The 22,008-nt window shown below is 38.0% G+C and overlaps 1 protein-coding gene across 29 annotated transcripts in view; it reads left to right on the forward strand.

The window, feature by feature from the left end:
* LOC148056695 (uncharacterized) overlaps window positions 1-22,008 on the forward strand; it is a 471,302-nt gene that overhangs the window by 215,286 nt on the left and 234,008 nt on the right. The window lies entirely within an intron of this gene.

A 22,008-nucleotide genomic window follows, 5' to 3' on the forward strand; every position in this document is an offset into this window, starting at 1 on the left:
TATAATCTGTCCACTGCTGAGTGGTCTGGTTCATTTTGCCTGACAAAGTCAGACACCTGCTTTTAAATCGGTGAGGCAAAAGCTTCTGTCTTGAAACTCAGTCGTTACTGATGGCTAGTAGGGAACGGGTTTAGCTGAAGTAGCTTAACATCAACACATCAATCTACAACAAAGGAGTCCAACAGCAGCATCAGGTACCACTTTCCAATATATATGCACAGAAACTTTTCCCCTTCTCTTAAAATGCCTTTGATCACAAAAGACAGCACAAGGCTTTGTCATACTAGCAAAGTCATTTTCTCATTACAAAACGATCTCCAGTGTGACACAAATAGGCCTGCAAATAGAAATCAAACCTGAAAATGATGATTTTTAGAGGAAGAAAGCATGTACTCCTGTTCCAAATTGTCTACCTTTTCTGCTAGATACCATGTGGCAATAATAATATTGTTTTTCAAGTTGAATTATTGAGTAGCAAAACTTGAGGGGAAATTTATGTAATTTGCTTGTAAAAATAGGAACTGTTCTCTGGGAAGCCTAAAGTTTCAATTTCAGTCTGTTGCAAGCTCTGCATTTTGATATCTTGAGGCTGAAATGTCTTTGCAAGGGGTGAAGTTATGCCTGTGGGTGGGTGACTTGGAGCTCATCTCTGCCAGTCTGTGGACTGACAGACCTGAGTATATTTTTCATAACCGTCATTTGCTGGATCCTGGCCCTACAGTGCCACTATGACTGATGAAAAGGTTATGATTTTTCTAGTAAGTGTTGCCTTGCTACCGAAGGGTAAGAATCCAGCAATATGAAGCATTGAAAACGACATCTGCTAGAAGGTAACCTCTAGCCAACCAGCAAATCTATCAACATTAAACACTAGAACCCATAAGACATCTGTTTTTTTTTAAACTGTAAACCAAGTTCCTGTAGTTGAAGGAACTGACAAGAGCAGGGGATGTTTCTGACCAGATTTTTTTCTTCTTATGTTAGGATTTGCAGGAGGCATTTTTCAATGTAAAATGTCAATTTATACTCCTGGAAAATAAAAAGGGGGGGGGGGAAGCCTGTAAAAGGTTTGGTGTACAAAACTGGGTGAAAAATCTGGCCAGTATTTCTCCCAAGTTTGTCATCAAACTTACTTTGTGGGTTGTTAAGAAACATTCAATTCATATATCATAGGACTAGAAGGAGCAACCATGCAGTCTCCAAATCCATTGGGACCCATCTCCTGAGTTTCTTAGCCAGTGGTCCGTAATATATTAGAAGGTATCTACAAAACTAATGGAAAAACAACACAGAGGGAGAGAAAATACTATATTCACACAAAATTGCCGAAAATAAAACTAATAGACTTTCAGGATTCTGTACAATAGTTATCCTTTTATAACGTAAAGACATTTGTGATTATGATATACAGAGTCTGTGGATGACTTCCTCCTTTCCCACAACAAGTTGATATAGGTTTTTGCATTAAAAAAGCTTGAGAAGCATGATTTTATTCCAGAGGCTATAAACTTTTTGTTACCATCTAGTTGCTACTATCCATTAACAAACTTTCACTCTGGTAAAAGGTCAAGTGCTGCATCTGTAGGCAAGCTCTTTCCATCTACACCGTGGATTTCAGGCCCACTGACACTCTAGAACAGTGGATATTAGCTGACCAATTCCTCAAAATAAATCTGTACTGCTAATGCTGCTCGCAATGTCATTTGTGTCACTACTGTTGCTTTCTGCTGTAGCACCAGCAGCAAAGGCCATGCTGTGACTGTGATGGTTTGTTGGCCCAAGCTCTAGCATCACACTGTTTGAAAATTAGAAAACCAAATTTATTACTGGAAATGATTTAATCCTGAGAGAGAGCTTCTGATTCATGCACTCAGACATGGTGGCCAGGCAGACCAGTGTAACCCACAGTAGTCTGCACAGATGCTGCTGCCAGCAACAGATCGTGCTTCTATCATCCCACTTGTTTCCTCTGCTTTAAAGTGAGAAAAATCTTGACTGTGGCTTGGGGCCAGTTTCTGCTCTGGCTCCTGCAATTCCTCATGTATTTGCTTCTGCTTCTCCTTCTGCAAATGTTTTCAATTTTGACCTGTAATTTTACAAAAGCATGGCTCTCCGCACACTTTTTGTTTAATATGATGCTGCCAGACTCAGATGCAGAGATGTTAGGATTTGCCTCAGTGCCTGAGCTGTCCTTTGAAGTACTCTGCTATAATAAAAATGGGATCTCAAATGACAAGATGTATCTTCATACCTTACTTTTTCCTCCCTTTTCCCTTTTCCTGAAATTGGTTAAACTCGTGAAGTTTAATGGGGTAGGATGTGGCCTACTGTCTCTTTTTAAAGTACACTTACTGAAGATAAACTAAGGGAAAATATTCTATTTATTTCTTTATCTGATAAGCAATTAGGGGTTGGTACAGTGCAAGCATCGAGACCTGAAGATGGCCCATTGATCCTGTGGTTAGTTTGCAATTGAAGTGATGTGAGGTAAGAGGGTTTGTTTTTCTTCCTTCCATAAATATTTTAGTATTACCCTAGAATTTTCCTTTCTACTCCAAACAAATAACATGGTAATGACATCTCATTTAGGTGTGTTTGACTGGGGAGCTTTCACTAATCGGGAACAACCCAGTATAGCCTGTGGAGATAGCTGCTTCCAGTATCAGTTTTCTCAGTTGCCTCTCACTCTCAGCAATCTCAGAAGACAGTCCCATGTCTTAGAGATTATTCCTGTGGATCACTTTCATCAGACCTATAATACAGTTACCATTTTGGTTTATGGGTCAGTTCTTTAGCAATTTAGTAAGACTTTGCCCATCCTTTCAAGATGGACTCAAGAAAGCAGGGTAGATCCTGTGAGCTGTAGACCCTGTATGTCTGGTCTGATCACTATGAGTCATGTGTGTCTGTCGGGTCTGTAGAAGTAGCAGCTCCACTGAAGATTTGGGATAGTCCATCACAGAACTAGAAAGCCTAGTTGCTCTGGTGAAACTGTGGAAAAACAGTTGTCAATGCATTATCCAGCTTTTGTGAATGATAAAAGTTTACATAAATTGAAGGGAGACTGCAAAAGATCATAGAAAAGGAGTCCCAAAAAATAAAAAGATGTAATTGAGTCTTCATCTGGCCACTTCTAGAACAAGTCACTCTTCATTCTTTCATATTCTAAATGAATAGCAGCTATGCTATAATTTTATATGATGTGATTTTTCAACGCTTGATTACAGTTATTTAAGAATGAGAAGTTTTAAGTAAATTGTAACTTTTTTCTGCGTAGGCAGGGATTCTGAGGCTTAACCTTGCATTTTGCTCATACTCAATCTCTATATGAGAGACTAACACTAGGAACTTATGTGCAAGTTTACACTGAATTTTTTTAAATTGTTCCGACTAGTAGGTCTGGGTCTGTTTTAGGTGAGTATGACAATACAATTTTTCACATGCATTGCTACCCATAATTGTTTTCTTTGTTTTAAAGAAATGAACAGGCAGCGAAGTCTATGTGTGTTCTTATTTTTGTTTAAGAGAGGTTTAGTGTGTGTATGACTAAAATAAAGCAGGTCCTCTCAACTTTCAGTAATATACTGTCCTACCTAAGAGAAACACTTTTAAGGTCTGACTTTTCTGGGTAAGAACATTGTAGGCTTAATGCAGCTCTCCCACTTACATCAATTGAATGGGGGTGGCGTGTGAATTAATTAAAAATAAATCTTGTTCTATATATTTTTTTTAAACCTGTATTTTAGCTTCAGGTCATATCCATTGTAAAGTCCTCATCTTCATCAGTCTCAATGAGAGGATTACTAGTGATGTTATCTTTCGAAGCAGCATATGTATTATTTTTTTTATTTTATGGGACTATAAATTTATGTATAGATCATTCTTTTATGGATACTTTAACAAAGTAAAATGCTTGATGCAGAATAAAACAATTTTGTAATGAAAAAAATCCACCTCCTTCAGCATTTTGAATGCTAGATCTGTGGTATCCATTTAAAAGTTTTAGCTTCATTAAAATATTCATCCCATGTTGATTTATGCTCTGCACCCCTTCCCTCCCTCCCCTCCCTACGCCCCAGCCTGTCAACAAAAGGTAACTAGAGCTTAAGGAATCAATCTAGAGGTTAGTCCTACTGTGTTCCTCCGACTAGGCATCAGTAATGTTCCTCACGTCCGTCCTTCTGCACTCTTTACTCTTCTCCTTATTGCTGTTGTCAAAGCATATACATTTTATTGTATATTTTGTATTATTCTCCATTTCAAATTTGGTGAGCTGTATCTACATGTCATGAGTCATGGAGACGTTACTTCAGTCTCTCTCTCTCTCCGCCCCCCCTTTCCCTGAGGTATACAGTTTTCTTAACTTACTCTGTAATGGAAAGATTTGGGGGCTATAATTTGAAGCATCTCTTACTCATTTTGCTTAATATTTTGGGCATGTAAGGGGGAATAAAAAACCCCTGTGTTGTCAGTCTTCCTTTCTCTGCAAGATTGTCCCTGTTATTTTTGTACTGTACTTTATATCTGTTTGTGATAGCTGAGTTTATATTTGGTAAGACTTCCACTGTGTCGTGTATTGTTGTGACTGTGTATTTTGCTGTGATGAGGTGAAGCTCCCACAACGAAATCTGAGGTATTTGGCTTGTTATGATTTTATTACTAGGTTTTTCTAACAAGTAGAATATTGTTTCTTTATGGCTGGAATGAATGACTATTTTTAGATTTACTTGTTTGCAGTGTGGTTTTAGAGGATATTCTTGTGTGCTTGGGAGAAAAACGGGTAAAATCACTGAGAGACAACAGTTGAGGTCCAGACACTCCCCCACTGAAACTGATTTACAGTTGGTCAGAAAGTGCTTTATGCATCTGTTCACTTACCCGGGTGGGAAGACTTGTGATAAAAACAATTTTATATCAAAGCTAATTACATGGCAAAGACATATAGCAATGTGAAAATTTATTAAATTATGTGCTTTGAATCTATTTTATCAATCTGGTTTTGAATCGTGAAACTTGTATTAAATACGAATTGGTGCTCAGATGATTCTTTTTACAGAAGTTATGCTTAAAATAGAAATGAGTGGGTTGGCATTTTTTACAGAATATGATTTCTTCCTCTCTCCCGCCTCCTTCCCACCCTGTTCAACAAAAGTAAGCCCACGGGACAACCTACATTCAAGTCTCTTTTTTTTTTTTTATTATATAAAAAGATGAAGCTGATCAAATACCTATGGGAATGCCTAATAACTGTGCTATGACATTATTTTACAAGACAATTTGTCAAACCTACAACCTAGGTAAGCTGCCATAGGTAAACTGTCAGATCTTCAACCAAGTAATACTGTTCCTCTGTCAGCTCCACTGGGTGAAGACTCTTATACCTCAGCTGCGGCATATGGCAGAGCTCTGTTCAGCATAGTATGATTTTTAGTTTCTGTAGAAAATTCAATTTTTATTTTTGTTTAATTTTCAATATTTGACTTGATGCCTTTACATGATTAGAATGAGTAATAAGGCCTGGCAGCCAGAAGTAGCTCAGTCCTGCATTATCTCCATCCATGTTTGGAAAATTTCTTCAGAAGATGATTTCAAAAGGGATCATTCCTTTCCAAAGCTTTAATTTTTGTGGGTTTTTTTTTTTTTTTTTTGATTTGGCATAAATGCTTGATTCCTCCCCCCCCCCCCCCCCCTATCTTTTGTAACTATTCAGTTGACTATCTGAAAATTAAGCTTTCATTGCCTTAAACTGAGAACCCCATACACCTGGGCACTCCTGAAAATGTTCTTACCCTCCTGTCACTCCTTATCTAAGTAACAAGGAAGAACAGTCATTACTTTCTTACTGGGGTGCTGCAAGGGTGATAATTTACTGCTTGTAAACTTCTTGGAGGGTAAAAAAGCTCCACCTTCTATTGATCCTTTCATTTTAAAGGTCTAAGATACAGGAGAATAATGTGCCATAAATGTTATCACTGGGAATTTTTCAGGAAGAAATAAATATCCCTATGAGGAAAATGGTTCCTTTCATAGTGTTAGTGGACTGCAGAGTAGTACTAAAACAGCTTTTTGGGTTCAAATAACTGTCACAAGTGTTGTCATTTATGAGGAACAAATAGGAAAGTGTGTTGGGAGTAAACATTGGCAGATGCCTTTTCTGTCAGGTCTGTTATGGTGAGAAGATGTGCAAAGAGAACGGAGTAGATCCTTACTCTTGAATACGTCTGCTATTCACTGTATGCTCAACGCTGTACACACATTATTCATTTATGCATTGCCTCCCCTTTAGGTGGGAAAGCAAGCATGTCTAGCAACCCAGTGTTGCTCCTGGAAATCTTGGCGGTAAAGGAAAACTTTGTCTTTGCTTCTTAAATGCAGAAATTATGTGTTTTCTCGTGTTTCAAAGTACATCCGAAAAATAAAGATTCAGAGTGTTTCCAGTGAATGAGGGAAATGCACTCCAAATGGTGAATAGTATCAAAGATGCCTGGTCCACAGGCTGGCTGTGGCACAAGTATCTTGACTCATTCTTTTTTTCTTTTTTTTTTTTTTTTTTTTTTTTTCTGAAAAGCAAGCATTTTTTTTCACAGTAGACAACCTGCTTGTTCAAACTGAAACCCAAAAGCATTTCACCATTTTTGGGCTACCGTTGCACTTACACTGACTTCTGGGAAGTCTGCCCTCCTGCCACTTAATCCTTCAAGACCAGAGAAAGGCAACATTCAGTACAGCTTTTGTTGACTCCTGATTTCTTTATTTTGAAGTAAACAACTACTTTAATTGTCTATCTGAAAATAAAACAAGTGCTGTAAATTAATTTTTGGTATTTTTAATATTAGCAGTTTGGTTAAATCATTAAGGTTAATTCTTTCACAGTTTTGGTAAATATTAGCTGCATAGTACAAATCATCCAGAAGTCCTTTTTAACCAGAATTTAAAATCTTCTTACAGAAATCTCAGGGCCCATGAGGCAGCACTTTAGCAGCCCATTTTCTGCTTCCTCCTACTACCTATATATTTGTAGCAACACTAAGCAAGTCCCATGACTGCTTTTTGCAGTGATTTTCTATAATGTCTCCATTGTTGCAAAAGAGTGTGCAAATTTTCTAATCCCTTTGTAGCACAGGACTGCAAGAAGCAACAGAAACTGGGTAACAACTCCTTGGCAGCTGCTTCAGCCTTGGAAATTTAATCTCTTTCATTGGTACTTTGGTCTTTCATATGGAGTCTAAATAAGAACCTAACTAGCTGTACGTCTGCAGGTAGTTACAACCTGCCTAAACTACTGGGGTTTCCTGCATCTGTAGTCTACAGCTATTGTAGCTAAATCATTTAAGGACTAACATACTGAAATATTCAAAAGTTGCCATGTACTCAGTATTTTCTGTAGAAAATCCTATTAAATACCAAGCTGCTAGAAGACATCTCTTAAACTTAATGAATTAGTGTTTTTTTCTCTCTCTACAATAACTTTTATGGGCTGTCAGTACTATAACAAGCTGTTGACTTTGCTGCATCACAGTGGTTTTTTTCTATATTCATGACATGACTTTTGAAGGTCCAAACCTTAGATGATGGAAAAAAGCCAAAAGTGATCAGTCTGCACATTATGCAGGGTCTAAGCATTGTAACATTTAAACTTTGTAAGCTTGACATGAATTTAGTTTAACATACAAAATCATGAAATACAAATTTAGGAGAAAATTGAAGTTTTTGGAAACCTGATCCCAGATATATGTTTCTTTTTTGATGTTAAGCTGGCTTATAAGTACATGGTTGTTCCCAATAGGAAAATAAATAGCAGGACCATGGTGAATTAGATAAAAATGTGTGGCAATAACTCTGTTATTTGTGATGTCTGGCTGCAGAAAAGCTACTGGTGGCAGTGGGTTGGTATTGACTGGGTCAAGAATAAGTAATGCCTAGCACAGTCTAAAAATTCATTAAATGTTATTTTAACGTAAAAAACCCTATAAAAATTCTTTTCCAGGGGAATGAAAAATTCTATATGCATCCAATTTCAGTTTTAAGTTCAAATTTTCTTGGATCTTGTTATCTTTTTGTTGGGGTCTACCCTCAGAGAGCATCCTCGTGTTAGTACTGTAGACTGTGATCAGTTCCCCTACTGACTTTCTTTGATAAATTAACTAATTTAAACTCTTTCCCGTGTAGTATTTCCATATTTTTGAACATACTCTCTGCTGTTCCAGAGCCTTCAGCCACTCTAAGTGCTTTTTTCTTCCTTGTAATAACAGTCTTAACATCATGATTTTCTCTTTCAGTGATTGCTATAAACAAGATCTGCAAAGGCTAGCTTAAAAAAATGAAACAAAGATGATATTCTGAGGAAAAATGTTGAGCCACTAGAATGTCAGTGATTTGGTAATACTCGGGTAGGAGTGCATGCCTACTAACAACTTATTAGTACTATTTTCTTACCCAACTATTGGCTTCTTTGTACTGTTGTTTTTTCTTTTTTTTTCTGCCATGTTTTTGGGGACTGTAGTACTTTTCTCTACCTCGCTGAATTGTTACATGGGTTAATTTGTTACTTTGTTAACATTTACATGCTGCTGCAAGTATCAGACATGCTATTAATTCTAGGAATTATGATTTTTATCATGGCTGTCCTGTTCTTAATTAGGGGACTTGGAACATGAATAAATAATTTCAGCATATGCAAAGGCTGCTGTGATGGCAGCAGATTAAGCACTTTGCATTTAGCATGCAAACAACATGCGATTGGATTTCAGAGGATTGTTTTCATCTTTGACATTTGAGTTAACTAAATTACAGTTACTGCTCCACAGCACAGAGAAAAACTTAATTTAGAAACTGAGGCCCTGCGACTCCAGGTGAGACAGTGTGTAATTCACCCATCCTCAAACAAGGAAAATGATCACCCTGTGGTAAGGGATTTAGATGGTTATATGTAGCTGAACGTTTGTAATTGTTTGTCTTACAACCATTGTTGAGATTGGAATGCGGCTGAGTTAGTCTTGCTGCTATATTTAGTCATTTTGTTCAGCTTGTGGGACATCAATTCAACATCTGTAATGCTCTGCAGTGCACAGAAGCAGCTCAGGTAACTGACAGCTGTATAGTTACCTGCCAACAGGCTCTGAAGTTGTGGTGTGGGAAGGCGTGCATTTTAATACAGCTAGGAATTTTAAAGCCATCATTTTGGGGCAGTTAGTTGATGAATGAGATTAGATTACTTTATTTACTGATATGCACAAGTAAATAAGGATCTACACACCCTTGATGGCATTTAAATATAAGGGTATGAATTAGCTCATCCAAAACCCACTTGGATAACAATGGCTGGGCAAGGAGAAAATTAACATTAACTTCTTGCAACCTTCTTCTTATTACCTTAATGATGATTCTGCACCTTAAAATGCAGGAGGTGTATATGAGGCTTCTAGTGGAACAAAAGAATTGCCTTAGGAAAATTATAGACCAGTTGAGATGTGTGCTTGTGCTTAAACATGCCACTTGAGACACAGACTAGCTGATGTTGCTTCAGTTTCCACATAAGTTGGATGTAGTTAAATCTGTGTATGAAGTGGTGTGTTGGCTTTACCTCAAGATTACAATTACATTGATGATTACAGAAGGCACAGCAGATAATCTCCTGGCCTCCTGCAGACAAAAAGAAAGCTGCTTTTTATACTGCTCCTTCTTGATCATTCAGTAGCAGCTGAGAATCTAATGCTCAGAGCAAAAGGCCACTGCTCAAGGGAAAGTGCATCATCCTCACTGTTTCCTGTGTTGTTGCATTTGGCTTTTTGTGAAGCCTTCTAATGCATCCTTATGCAGGCCTCAAACAAAAAGATGTGATAACTTGGAATTCTGCAGAATATTAACGAGCTTCCCATCATCTCCCTTGAGGGTGTCGGTGTTAAAAGTTGAACCATCAGATATAAGGGAGTGAGAAACAAATGTGCTAGTCATGGAGCTGTTGTTACTTTTCAATAGCCTTGTCTTTAAGACTAGTTTGAAAAGGGAGGGGCTGGTCTCTGTCACATAGAAGTGACTATAAATCATCAACTGTTATGGCCTACTTACTGGATAAGAGAAATGCATTCTGCCACCTAACTGGATCTATTACTCAACTTCCTGGTAGATGTTGGATCTGACTGTCCATAAGCTAGATGAGATGCTGATCTTCCAGTCTGCAGGGTGTTGACATTTCCATTCTGAAGTGAGAAGACACTGAGATCTTCTACATTTTTCATGAGAGTGAGTGAAAAAGCTACGCTTTAAAATAGCAGAAAACCTGGGCAAGGAATTTACAGTCTCTAACCAAGCAGATTTGAATCTGGGTGTCTCTTTTTGCAGGTAATTGATCCAGTGACGAGCCTATTGGTTATTTTAGTTGGTTTTTTTCCTCTCCATGTTTTAACCTGTCTGCTGACAGAGAAAGGCTTTCTTACAAAAAAATCTTCATCAGAACTAGCATGTGTCTGTGAAAAGTCTGTTTCTTATCAATTCTTTGATCAAAATCCGTCGTTCTTTATTAAGGTCCCAAACTGTTCCACTTGGTTTTGCTTTACAAATACAGGCATAAGAAAAGCAGCTTCAGCCCAATTGTTGACAAGACAAATGTTGGTGTCTTTTCCTTGGAAAATGAGACTCTCGGGTTTCTTCCTCCTTCTTCAAGATGATGACCATCTTTACAATCAGTGGTGCTGCTAAATGGCATCCCTTTTATCACTTAATTTTGAATGAGAGAAGTAGGGTTAGAGAGCGGATGACCCAAAAGTAGAACTGCAGTGCAAAAAAGTGCTTGCTCTTGTCTCTTCCTTCTCCTATTCCTCCCTAAGCACGCTGCAATTAGGACAGCAAAATGTCTGGTCCAGCTGTCATGGAAGCCTGACTTATAAGTACAGTTTTGAAAATGAATATATTATGCTTTTTATAGCTACTGTCAACAACTACCAGGACAGAACAACTTGTGCAGCTGGCATGGGAATCCAATGTCAAAGCTCAATTTAAGAAAACATTCTGCTTTCTTGGGCAACTGTCAGACCTAACAACTGAATTTGGCCTTGATTTAATCTTGCCTTTCCAAATTCACAGAGAAACAACTGTCTGGTTGGAACACAGGTGGAGAAAATAGATGGGGAAGAGTAAATTAAAAAGCAGTGGCACTGTTTGTTGTGTTCATGATGCTGTCAGTGAGAGGCAGCATGCTCTGCTGTGGGGTTTTTCAGCTGATATGTTGACATTTCTTCCCAAGCCAGCTGAGAGGACAGTTTGGTAGAAAATGGTTTTCTTGACCCTTGAGATTCTTGCGACTTCAGACACTTCTATTTGCTCTGAAAGGGAAATATGGGGTATTTCAGCTTAAAAGACCAAAACCAAACGAACACAAAGAGTATAGATGCAAATATACCCAAGTGACTGGGGCACTCCGTGAAGATGTAGAAATGCATTTTATCATCTGTAATTATCTGTCTTAATATTTCAGCTAAAAGTATTGGATGTTCTGTGTGGGAGAGAAGAAAGATGAAGTAGCAACTTTTTAAGTGTTGTGGTAACTTTTTCATTAGAACAAATATATTATCTATACCCTACAAAGTATTGGTTAACCTGTCAGAACACAAAAATAGAGGTTTATTATTAATATAGATACATACTTTTTCCATAGTAAATGCGAATGGGATGTAATATGTTATTTTCAAACAGGATTTTCCAGCTGAAAAAGGTGAGAAATGCTAGCCTTTGGGGTGGGATGCCAGACTGAGGCTGGAAGCTGTGTGGCATGGATTCTCTTCTTGGTGTGGTCAGAGCCCTTTGTGTGCTGGTAGCCTTACCTGCACATTTGCCAGATATATTGCATGTATATTGTCAGCACCAGTTTCAAATGAGTGTGAGGGTGACAATAGCCCTCAGCTTGAGGCACCACCTTTTTAACATAATAAATAACATTTCAATTTCTAAAAATGGGCCCAAGAGGCAGAGATATATTATTAAATATAGCTTATAACAGAAAGCTTTTCATCTGCTAGCAGGCAAGCAAATTACTGTTATAGATGATGTGTGAGGAGATTGACAATGCACCACTTTGGAGTGGGAAAGGAAGGAAAATAGACAAAATTGCCATTGCAGAACAAACTTGTTATGTAGTCATGTCATGCCTCCTCTCTGACCCATGGATTTTCAAAAAGAGAATCATTACTTTTATCATGGATTTTTCTGACCTACAGTTCATGCGAGAAAGGCACCTCATTAGATTGTTAGCAGTATGTGTTCAAAGCATGGGAAAAATATTGTCAAAAGCACTTCACCTGCCTGCCCTCTCCTTTGAAGTATATCAGGAACTTAACTTCCATTCTAATAGTAATTATCCTTTTATTTTAGCATCCTTAAATAATAGCTATCACCATACAAAAGCTTTTCTATTCATTTCTACCCCTTCATGCACTGGACATTTTTGTTAAAAATATTCTGCATAAGTAGATGCTTAATATATCCTAAACCAGGATATATATTAAGTACTCTGAATCCAGAAATAAAATAAAAGTATAGGTAATACGTTCTTCTGATTTTTCCATGCTGATTTAAAACAATATTTGCAGTGAAAACTCTTTTGCTTTGCTGAAAGCTGGATATGTCCAGCATTTAGTGGATATTTCCTTTAATTTCAGTCCTTCCAGGTTATCCAACCACCTGAACATAGACACACTTCAAAAGCCCTGATCCTGAAGTGGTCATACATGACCTCTATGCTCATGTGAGCAAACATGTGGAATTGAAGCTTGCCTCTTGAGAATTTTTAAGTGAAAATACTAAATAGGTGAATGCTCTGAAACTTGGAAAATTTATTTTACATTTAATTAGGTTGTGAAACTGAATTTTTCACAAAAGGGAGATATTAGGAAAAAAACCAGTTTTTATACAACAAAGTGGCTTTTTGACATAATACCCAATTGAGATAAAATGTAAATGTCAACATTTGGGAAGGAAATGCCTTAAACTAATCAAAATGGAACTGTCAACATGTGTTTTGACACTTTGCCATCAAAACAGACATGATCCTATGAAATGTTTTTGTTGCATTCTTTCAGCTAGCTTGAGAAACCACCAAAATACATCTGGTTTCATTTCATAAATTTAGCAATATCCCCGTTTTCTCTTATTTCCATAAGGAGTAATCAGTGGCTGCTTGTCAAACCAATCCCAGAATGATTAGATTAGCTCTTCATCTTACCAGATCTGAGCCTGGGTTTTTTTTCAACTTTTTTTTTTAAACTGCACCTAGTCTATAAATGATACGTTTCTTATGATTTTGATTTACTGCAAACATCTAGTAGTTACTGTATCCTTTATCATCCAACACTAGTTTTTGCCTATGTTTTAATCCCTGGCTCTTCCACTGCTGAATTATACTGTCAGCACAATTGTTGGTATATACACTAAGTTGTGGCTCCCACGCAAAGCTAATTAATTTTCTCCTCTAGAAGTATAGGTAGCCTTGTGACTTAAAAGTTCTGTAGCTTAATGAGCAAGTGTACTAGGACTGCTTTCAACCCTGGGTTTAGCTGTGGGCGAAGCTATTAACTATTGATCTGCATATTCTTTGTGATCATACTACATTTGGCCTTGTTGTTGCTATTTCTATGTCTCTGAGGTGCCCTGGTCTTGGGCAGAAACTGTTGTGCTATATAAAGAACTAAGAGATAATACCTGCCCCAGGGAGATTAAAAATGTGTTCATGAAATGAGAGATATCAGATGGTTATTGGCAGGTGGCAAGTACAGAGAAGAATAAGGTGCTACTGGAAAGCACAGTAGGCAGTAGGTTCAGTAAACTGAAGTCCCAGCCATTCTCAGTTGTCTTTTAGCTTCACATTAAACATTTTATAAAAGCCTATAAAAGAATGATCTACTAAGGACACATTCACAAATAATGTCTACTCTAGCAGAAAAGTGTATGGATTTGGTCTCAGGTCATTACTGCCATGTAAATAATAAATAAGGTAACAATTCATCCACCCATATTTGACTATAGGAAGAAAGATGAAGCAGAAGATCACTTGCAATCATGAGCATTGTGCATTTTATATTAAGGAAACGTGCAGCTCCCCATTTTCATTACTGTGCATGTGTAAGAGTATCTGTGTTAATAGAATCATATGGACAAGTAAAGTAATACCCATAGTTGTACGTAGTCACATCAACTGGCCACAGAGACTGCTGCTATATCTGGCTGTGCAGTGTCCTGTATGTACGTATTAAGTCTTTTTCACATTGGCGCAGTTGCTATATTATCCAGGCAGAGATGCATTGGCCACAGGTTACAGGTACCCAAGCCTATCAGTTACGTAGGTACTTGTATTAAGAAGTTTTTCCTGTTTCATTTTTTACCCTGCATTTTTGAGTTGTATGACGCTTTTCTTCAGATGTGGTCTAGCAAGCTCACATATTTGTTCTTGGGTGTCAGGAGGTTCCCATTGGCACCTTGGGTTTTTCTGGAGAAGGGTGTTTGGAATTGCAAACAAAAGAAAATGTTCAGTTGGTTTATGAAGTGGAGGCAGCACATACTTCTAGGCTTTGAAGAGCTGTTTTGACTAAAATCCTCGAAATAATTACCTTACTCTATTTAGGTAGTTTGGAATTGTAAATGATGATGATTTGTGTTTTTCTTAAGCTTTTATGTTGCCAGTTCTGCATTTCATGCTTACTGTTCTTGCAGCAGCAGCTACAAAATCCTCCCACAAGCAGACTCTCGCTGTTTAAATACAAGGCAGCCCCTGCACCAAGGAATTTACAGTAAAAAGACTGGGACAGACTGAAGGGAAAGAAAAGTACCCCTCGAACTGAGGAACAGCAGCTTCTTTTCCTAGTGCAGGGCTCTAACCATTAAGTCAGTCTGGGACACTTGAGGGTATGTACATGTGAAAGTTACTGCACCATCACTTAGGATGTGAATTTACAGCTCACTGGCAGCTCTACACTGGCCTCCCAGGTGGGCACTAACGGTGAAGGTTTTTATTCCACTGGAACAGCTAGTGAGGAGTATGCCATAAACGACTCAGTGAAAGCTGCTTCTAGCATAGGTTACAGCATCCTTGCGGCTGCTGTAAGAGATGACCTAATTCTGTGTCTGCCTGCCTGCCTGCCTCCCTGCCTGTCCCACTGCAAGTACTGATCACCTGGGTACACAGCTTTAGCCCATCGTGCTCTGTGGCTCTGAGCCACAACAAAAATGCATTCCTTTGGGGTAGCTTCCAAGGTTACTGTCCCTTCCAGTTCGCCCTTATCCTAACTACATGAACTGTAAACGTGCCTCTGAAAGAGCCGTTCTTACAGCCTGATGTTTCAAATAGCACTAGTTTACCTTAAAGCACTGGGCTGTACTTTGCAATTCTCCTCAGCTGTCTGTACAGCAAGGCTGGGGTTACATCTGGAGGCCATAACCCTATCCGTCATCCTGACTGGGAGTCAGAACCCAAACTTGGCATTGGAATATTTTTCTTTGGTGATAGCCTTTGGCAAGTCCACTCTCAAGCAATCATTTGAAAGTACTATGTAACAATCAGAACATTGACGTTATAAATTGGCCACGGCAATTCTTTAGCAAATAGAAGACATATGTTCTGGAATCAAAAATGTTTTCTAATTGTGAAATTATTTGTTTTGATACTGCCTTTTCCCATTTATTTGGGAGCTGTTTTCAGGAGCTTTTGTTATTTAGAGTACAGTAATATTTATTTTCTTTCTGAAGACTATATGAGCATTTAGGAGGAGCACCAAGAGATGAAAAGTGTGTGTGTTTATGAACATGCACATTAAGAGGGAAAAAAATTACTTTGGGCAAATTCTGGGATAAACTACAAGACTCATGCAGTTGAAATCTGTCACTCAGCTGTGCAGAAGGACAAAACCTGCTGAGTTCCCTATGCCTCCCCATCCAGTGCCAAATGTCTGTAGGACCTGCCTGCTGAAAGGAGGAGTGGAAAGCATTTGAGCATGCTGCTGTTTCCAACAAATGCTGAGCTACTGGTTATATTCTGAAAGATGGGTAGTTGCAAACCAGTGGTATCCTCTCCTCATAGCTGCTATCCAATTGCTTGGGTGACCTGAGGGATTTAATGTCAGACTTGTAAAGATTTTGCATGGATCGAAGACTTACTCTGGCCTTGTTTCATTTTCCTCTGTCCAGATCTGTGATAATTTGTGTGGAGCAGATGTTGCTTGGCTATCTACGCTTGACTTTCAAGTTAGATGCTCTTTATCTGTCATTATATATTGATTATATAAAGAACATCTCCACTTTCTGCACAATAAGCTGTGTCAAAATTGTTGCAAGTGGCAGTGATAGTACATTCTGTTGTGTAAGGAGTTGCTTGGTGTTCTTCCAGCTTTTATGCCCTGTATGTTCTATTTGCATTTATCATCCTTTATGCATTGTCTGGTATACTGCCTCTCCAACCAGTGGCCAAACCTTCAGCTGGATGAATCAGCACAGACTTCAAACACAAGCGTTTCGGCACAATTTCCTTTCCTAAGTTCCTTAACATTCTTAAATTTTACATTTGGACTGACCATTATCAAACAAAAGCTTTGTTCGGGAGAATGGCTAGTTATGATTTCAGAACTGCTAGTTATGATTTGACTTTCTTAATGTGAGCAGCAAATGCAGTCAAGGGAAAGCTCTTTCTGAGTAGAATAATGCTGTCTGGAGTGTTCTTTCAGACTACTTGTTATGAGAGTACAGTATGCCTGCCTGCATGCTGCTTTCATTCTCTTCATTCCAAGGCATAGCATGCTGCACGCATTTCTCATACTTTATGTACCTAATGGTGAACATGGAATCTGAACCTAAGGTTTAATTAAATGTAACAGTGCATATAATCTCTGTTCCAGGAATGGACAACTGCTGTATCTCATAGGATGAAACTCATACCAACCCAACTTGGTACAGCCCCAGAGCACTACAGAAGTCACTGCAGTGCCAAAAATGGAAGAACCACACTTAATTCTGTGCTGCTTCTCGGCTAATGCATTCAGGCATCTCTGCAATGCACTAGCAAGTGTTTCTGCTTCTCAGCTTGATGCATATTTGTCTGGGTGTGTCTGTGCCCAGCATGCACATGAGTAATGTTTTCCCTCTAGAAAACAGTTACTTGAAATTCCTGAAAGGCAGCTATTGCCTCTTAAATATTGCTTTTAATAAGAGTAGCGACAAAAGATTGTACTATTAGGTAGAGTCCTCTTTTACCAGACAGTTAAAGATGGTGAAGATTGTGGGGTTCCTGAGTTAATTTAATTAATTCATTTAATAATTGAGAAAACTATCTTCACCGCCTTAAAAAAAAAAAAAAAAAAAAAGAGGCATGGGTTTGGTAGTCTTTTAGCCACAGATATTTTAAAATTACTTATATATAAAATATATATATATTACTTATATAAAATATATATATTACTTATATATAAAAATATATATACTTATATATAAAAAGTTCTTATCTAAGTGTGTGGTTACATTACTTTTTCACTGCTCTCAACCTCTGCAGGAAGTCTGCTGGAAATGAATCCTCCCAGCATACTGTTCAGTAACTTCCCCAAGTAGATATCATTTCTTTCAAGCAAAGCAGACACTGAGGTTTTGATTTAGCTGCTACAATTCCAGTCTCTATTGGAATTCTTAACATTTGTAATCAAGTATGCTAATAGAAATGTCTAACTTTAGTTTGTACATTCCCACACTGTGATACATTCCTAACAAGATGTAGAAGTAATAGATAAATTCCAGTTTATGTAATACAAGCTTGCCATTGTCTCAAAAGAAAACAAAAAACCCCAAAACCTGACTGCTTTTCTGAGATATTAGCTTCCTGATGAAAAGAGCTTTGTCACTTGTTTGTCATTTTAAATGGGAATATAAAATGAATGATCAGGCAGGTTCTTTGTTACAGTTGTAACAAAGGAATGAGCTGGTCATAGTTCCAGCATAAGTGTGAACTTCCACAACTCAAATAAATTTGTCAGGATGTTTGTACCTGAACTGGAACCAGCCATGCTACTTCCTTCAGTTTTGCTCATGTAGGCTCTTACATGCTGAATCTAGTGCCTAATGGTATTGCTCTGTGTACCAGTGATGGATGAAGAACAGAAAATGCTATGCTATTTGCATACGTAATTGTTTGAGAATAAGTAAAGCACAGATTTGCTGCCACTAATTTATTGAAGCCATGACTGCATCTTTTAGAAGCTGTGTCAGCTGAAGAGGAGCTTGCTCAGCTTGCTTGCCTTCCCCCTCGCCCTTACTTGCGGAGGTCAGGGCGCTTTGCTCGGCTGCTTGCTGCCTCATGAGCCATTGCAGGTGAAATGAGCAGGTTCGCAGGGAGCTGTGCTGGGAAAGGTGTTGTTGCCAATCCAGCCCCTGCTGAGCCCTCTGGGCCAGTATGCAGGAGCTTTATGAAGGCAGCGTAGGCTAGTTGTTGCTCATCTTCATATCTCCAGTAAGAGATATTTTAACATGACCTACCTCCCTCTTTTTTTTTTTTTTTTTTTTTTTTGGTGTGTGTGTCATTCCATGACACAGTCCCAGTTACGGCCCACGCAGGCCCCTTGTTACAACCCTGGCTTAGTTTATATTTTTGTGCAACTGTGCTTGCAACAGTACCGTGCCATGGCCCAGGGCACATGCGGCCAGGGTTGTCACTGGTATCCTTTTTGCTAATGAAGTTGCATGCCTGTATTAGAAGGATTTATCTGAAACTTACTTTGGAGACAGCTCTGTGCTGTTTCATTTAACAAAACATGGGGAATCTCATTCCTTTGCATGAGGAGAAAAGCATAATTCTGAAAACTCTCTATTCAGAATGAGAGAGGCCTGTCCACAACGTTTCTTTACTGAGGGCTGATTAAAAACTGCTTATTCATCTTTCAGTACAACCATTCACTTTAGCCACTGACATGCAGGGCGTGAGTAGCTGTTTCAGCTGCTACAATCACCTAAGAATCTCCCAGGATGATTTCAGAAAAAACAGGTTTTTACAAGAGTTTTAGTTTCTTCTATTTTATCTATCTCATGTTCTTTTTATATTCTATTCTGTCTTTTTGAGAGTTTCAGCAGAATTCCAGGTGCTGTGTCATGTCCAGCACCAAAATAATTGCACTGCATTTTTGTTTCACCCTAGCATTTTGGGTCTTTAATTCACAATTTGTATAGAGTTTCAGCAGGTACCTGCTGAAGACAGAACTGATACCAGAGTGATTTTTTTTTTTTTTTTTTTTTTCAGAAAAACACCACTCCCATGCTGGTGAAAAAATGTGCATCCCAGATATTCATATGGCTCTTTCTAAAAATCTGATAGTAAATATGATCAGGTGAATTATAAAATATTTATACGCACTCATTGCTACAGGATGAATATGAATAAGGGATGCTGGCCATTCTTCTGGGATAGAAAGATGTCTCTCTGACCAACTGGGCAAGCCGGGCCCTTGAGAAAGGAGTTTTAAACATCTAATTCATTTCCTGTATATCTCTAGCATACCTGCTGTAATCCAGTATTATTGTTGAAAGGTTCTTACTGTGGAGCAAGTTGTTAAGCTGCTATGTCTTAAAGCATTTAACCTTTGCCTTTTGTTGTATTTGGCAAGAAAGGAATGCCTCAAGCTTTCACCTGGCCAGTCAGGTATGCTGTGTGATTTGTAACTTCACTGGAGAGGATCTCTAATGGAAATTTCTTGTTTTATCCCTGCGTTTTCATTAATTTTATCCATAGGACATAATTTTCACATCTGCTTGCATCCTATCTGCAAGCAAATGTCTTCATTTACCCTAGATTTTATTAAAAAAAACCAATTGATTTTTGGTCAAATTCCTCTATTCTTTAGCCACCCCTCAAAAACCAGCCCCATTTTAGGATTTCTCTGAAATTGCTACACTTCTGTCTTTGCACCAGGTCTTAGACCTCCGTAAGCAAAGTGCAAGCTTGTAGTAAATTGTTTCTAAATACAGTTTATACTGTTACCATTTTCTGACTTGACTTCTAATAGGAAGCAAACGACATAAATGGATATTTTATGCTGTAACTTGAGTGAATCCTAAGGAGAAGCTTTTTGTTGCGTGTGCATTTTTCTAAAGCTTTGTGCAGCCTCTTTCCCTTTGATCCCTTCCCCCCATCTCTACAGTGGAAATATGAATGTTCTGATACAAACTGTAAATCAGCATTATCAACTAGTTTAAAGCAGATAATGGATGTAGAATTTGTAGACTGAAATAATAAGTGATCATTTATGTTATTTTCATATGAATTAAGCAATGATTTGGGTTTCAGTAGGTTTTGAATAAGGTCCCTTTTTACTGCAGTGGGAATGGAAACAGCAAGATATAATGCATAAGCATATTCTTTTCTGTGTTTTGGGAAGAACAGGCAATGAAATAGTCAGATTTTTGAATAGTGTTATATGGTGAAGTATGCTTCAGGAACAAGATGTTTACAAATGAATTTTCATTGAAAATTAAAAGCAAAAGCCAAATTAAGGGGCAAGAGTTCAAATTAGTTAACATGCTGAAGGAGATCAGTGTTGAGCAGCCAGTTGAACCAGGTTATTCCATTAGTTCAGTCTGCTGTTATTCGACAATGCTAATGACAAGCTGCTGCTTTGGTCTGTATAAAAAAGAGGTCTGTTTTTGCTTGCAACTATAATTTTGAAAAAAGAAAACGGTAGATTTATGAAGTTCATGATTATTTAACTATTTTTTCTTGTAAATTTTTAATAGTGCCTTTCATCCCTGATAAATGGTGGTAATACCTGTGTTCTAGTTTCCTGTAGAATTTGATGAAAATACTTAAAATAGGTCACTGTTTGCACAGTCTCATATGGATTCTGCCTGGATTACAGTGAGGTAAATATAAAAATTTACTTTATTGTTTAACAGCATCACCACAAGGCTTGAAATACCTAAAACAGAATGAAGGCTTGTTGGAGAGTTCTGATATGATGAAGAGCTCATTTATAAATCTTTTGCCTCTGGAAAGCCTTGGAAAGAGGCTCAAATAAGACAAATAATTTTGTCTTTAGTGCAACAACTAAGATGATACGTCGCTTATCACTTTTGTGAATTATCCAAGTGAAGATAAAAGCATTCACTGATACACTTCCAACTTGCAAATAGTTTTAAAGGACTACAGGACTGGGAACCCACTCATCACTGAGTTACAAAAAAATCAACTCCCCAGTCTTTTCAAATTGCAGTCTGTATTGTTTTCTTGGCAAACACCGCATCCCAGACATAACTGGCTGGACTTCACAAGGAATATTTTGTTACATCAAAAATAATATTTCTGTGAAATATTGGTGAAGAACTTGGTGTTCTTATAATCTTAGACATGTCAATAGATCTCTTTCCCTCATATTAAATATATAAGGCTGCAAAGTTTATATATTTATATATACACACACACATTAATTCATCTCTATTTTAATGTTTTGCTTTGACATTAAAATTTCACACTCTTTTCATACAAGTTTAATCAGTGCTTTTTAAGTGAATACTGGCAAAGCTACCTGAGAAAAATGTCCAGGTAAGAGAGCTGACTGGACATTTCATTTGCCTCTCTTCCTGGGATGAATACCCGTGCTTGCTGTTTCAGGCACAGTTGCCTATCCCAACATTTTGACTCCCATAACTAGCAGTCCACCAGCTGCTGTCAGCTGTGGTGGCTGACTGGGGAATAGTGGATGTCTGTCCCCCAGGATCAGTAGTTAGACAGACTGTCTGCAAAAACTCAGTACTCAAAAAAAATTGCTATAATTTCCATTGGGTATTTTGTCCAAATAGGACGAGAATGTTTCTCCAGATGTTTACCTTGTTCTGCATAAGTTAATTTAGAGATATTCCTTTCTAAGTGAAATCAGCATGAGGAAGCTTTAGAAAGCAACAGTCATCATTTCTTTTTCTGTGGAAATAATACTGGAATCTAGTGGAAAAGGACCATCTTTTTAATGGTTTAAACCATGCGATGTTGATATGAGTTATTGA

Source organism: Nipponia nippon, unplaced genomic scaffold (genome assembly GCF_047370975.1).
Source record: "Nipponia nippon isolate SJK-2023a ecotype South Korea unplaced genomic scaffold, ASM4737097v1 scaffold_12, whole genome shotgun sequence".
In the NCBI taxonomy this organism is placed as follows: domain Eukaryota; kingdom Metazoa; phylum Chordata; class Aves; order Pelecaniformes; family Threskiornithidae; genus Nipponia; species Nipponia nippon.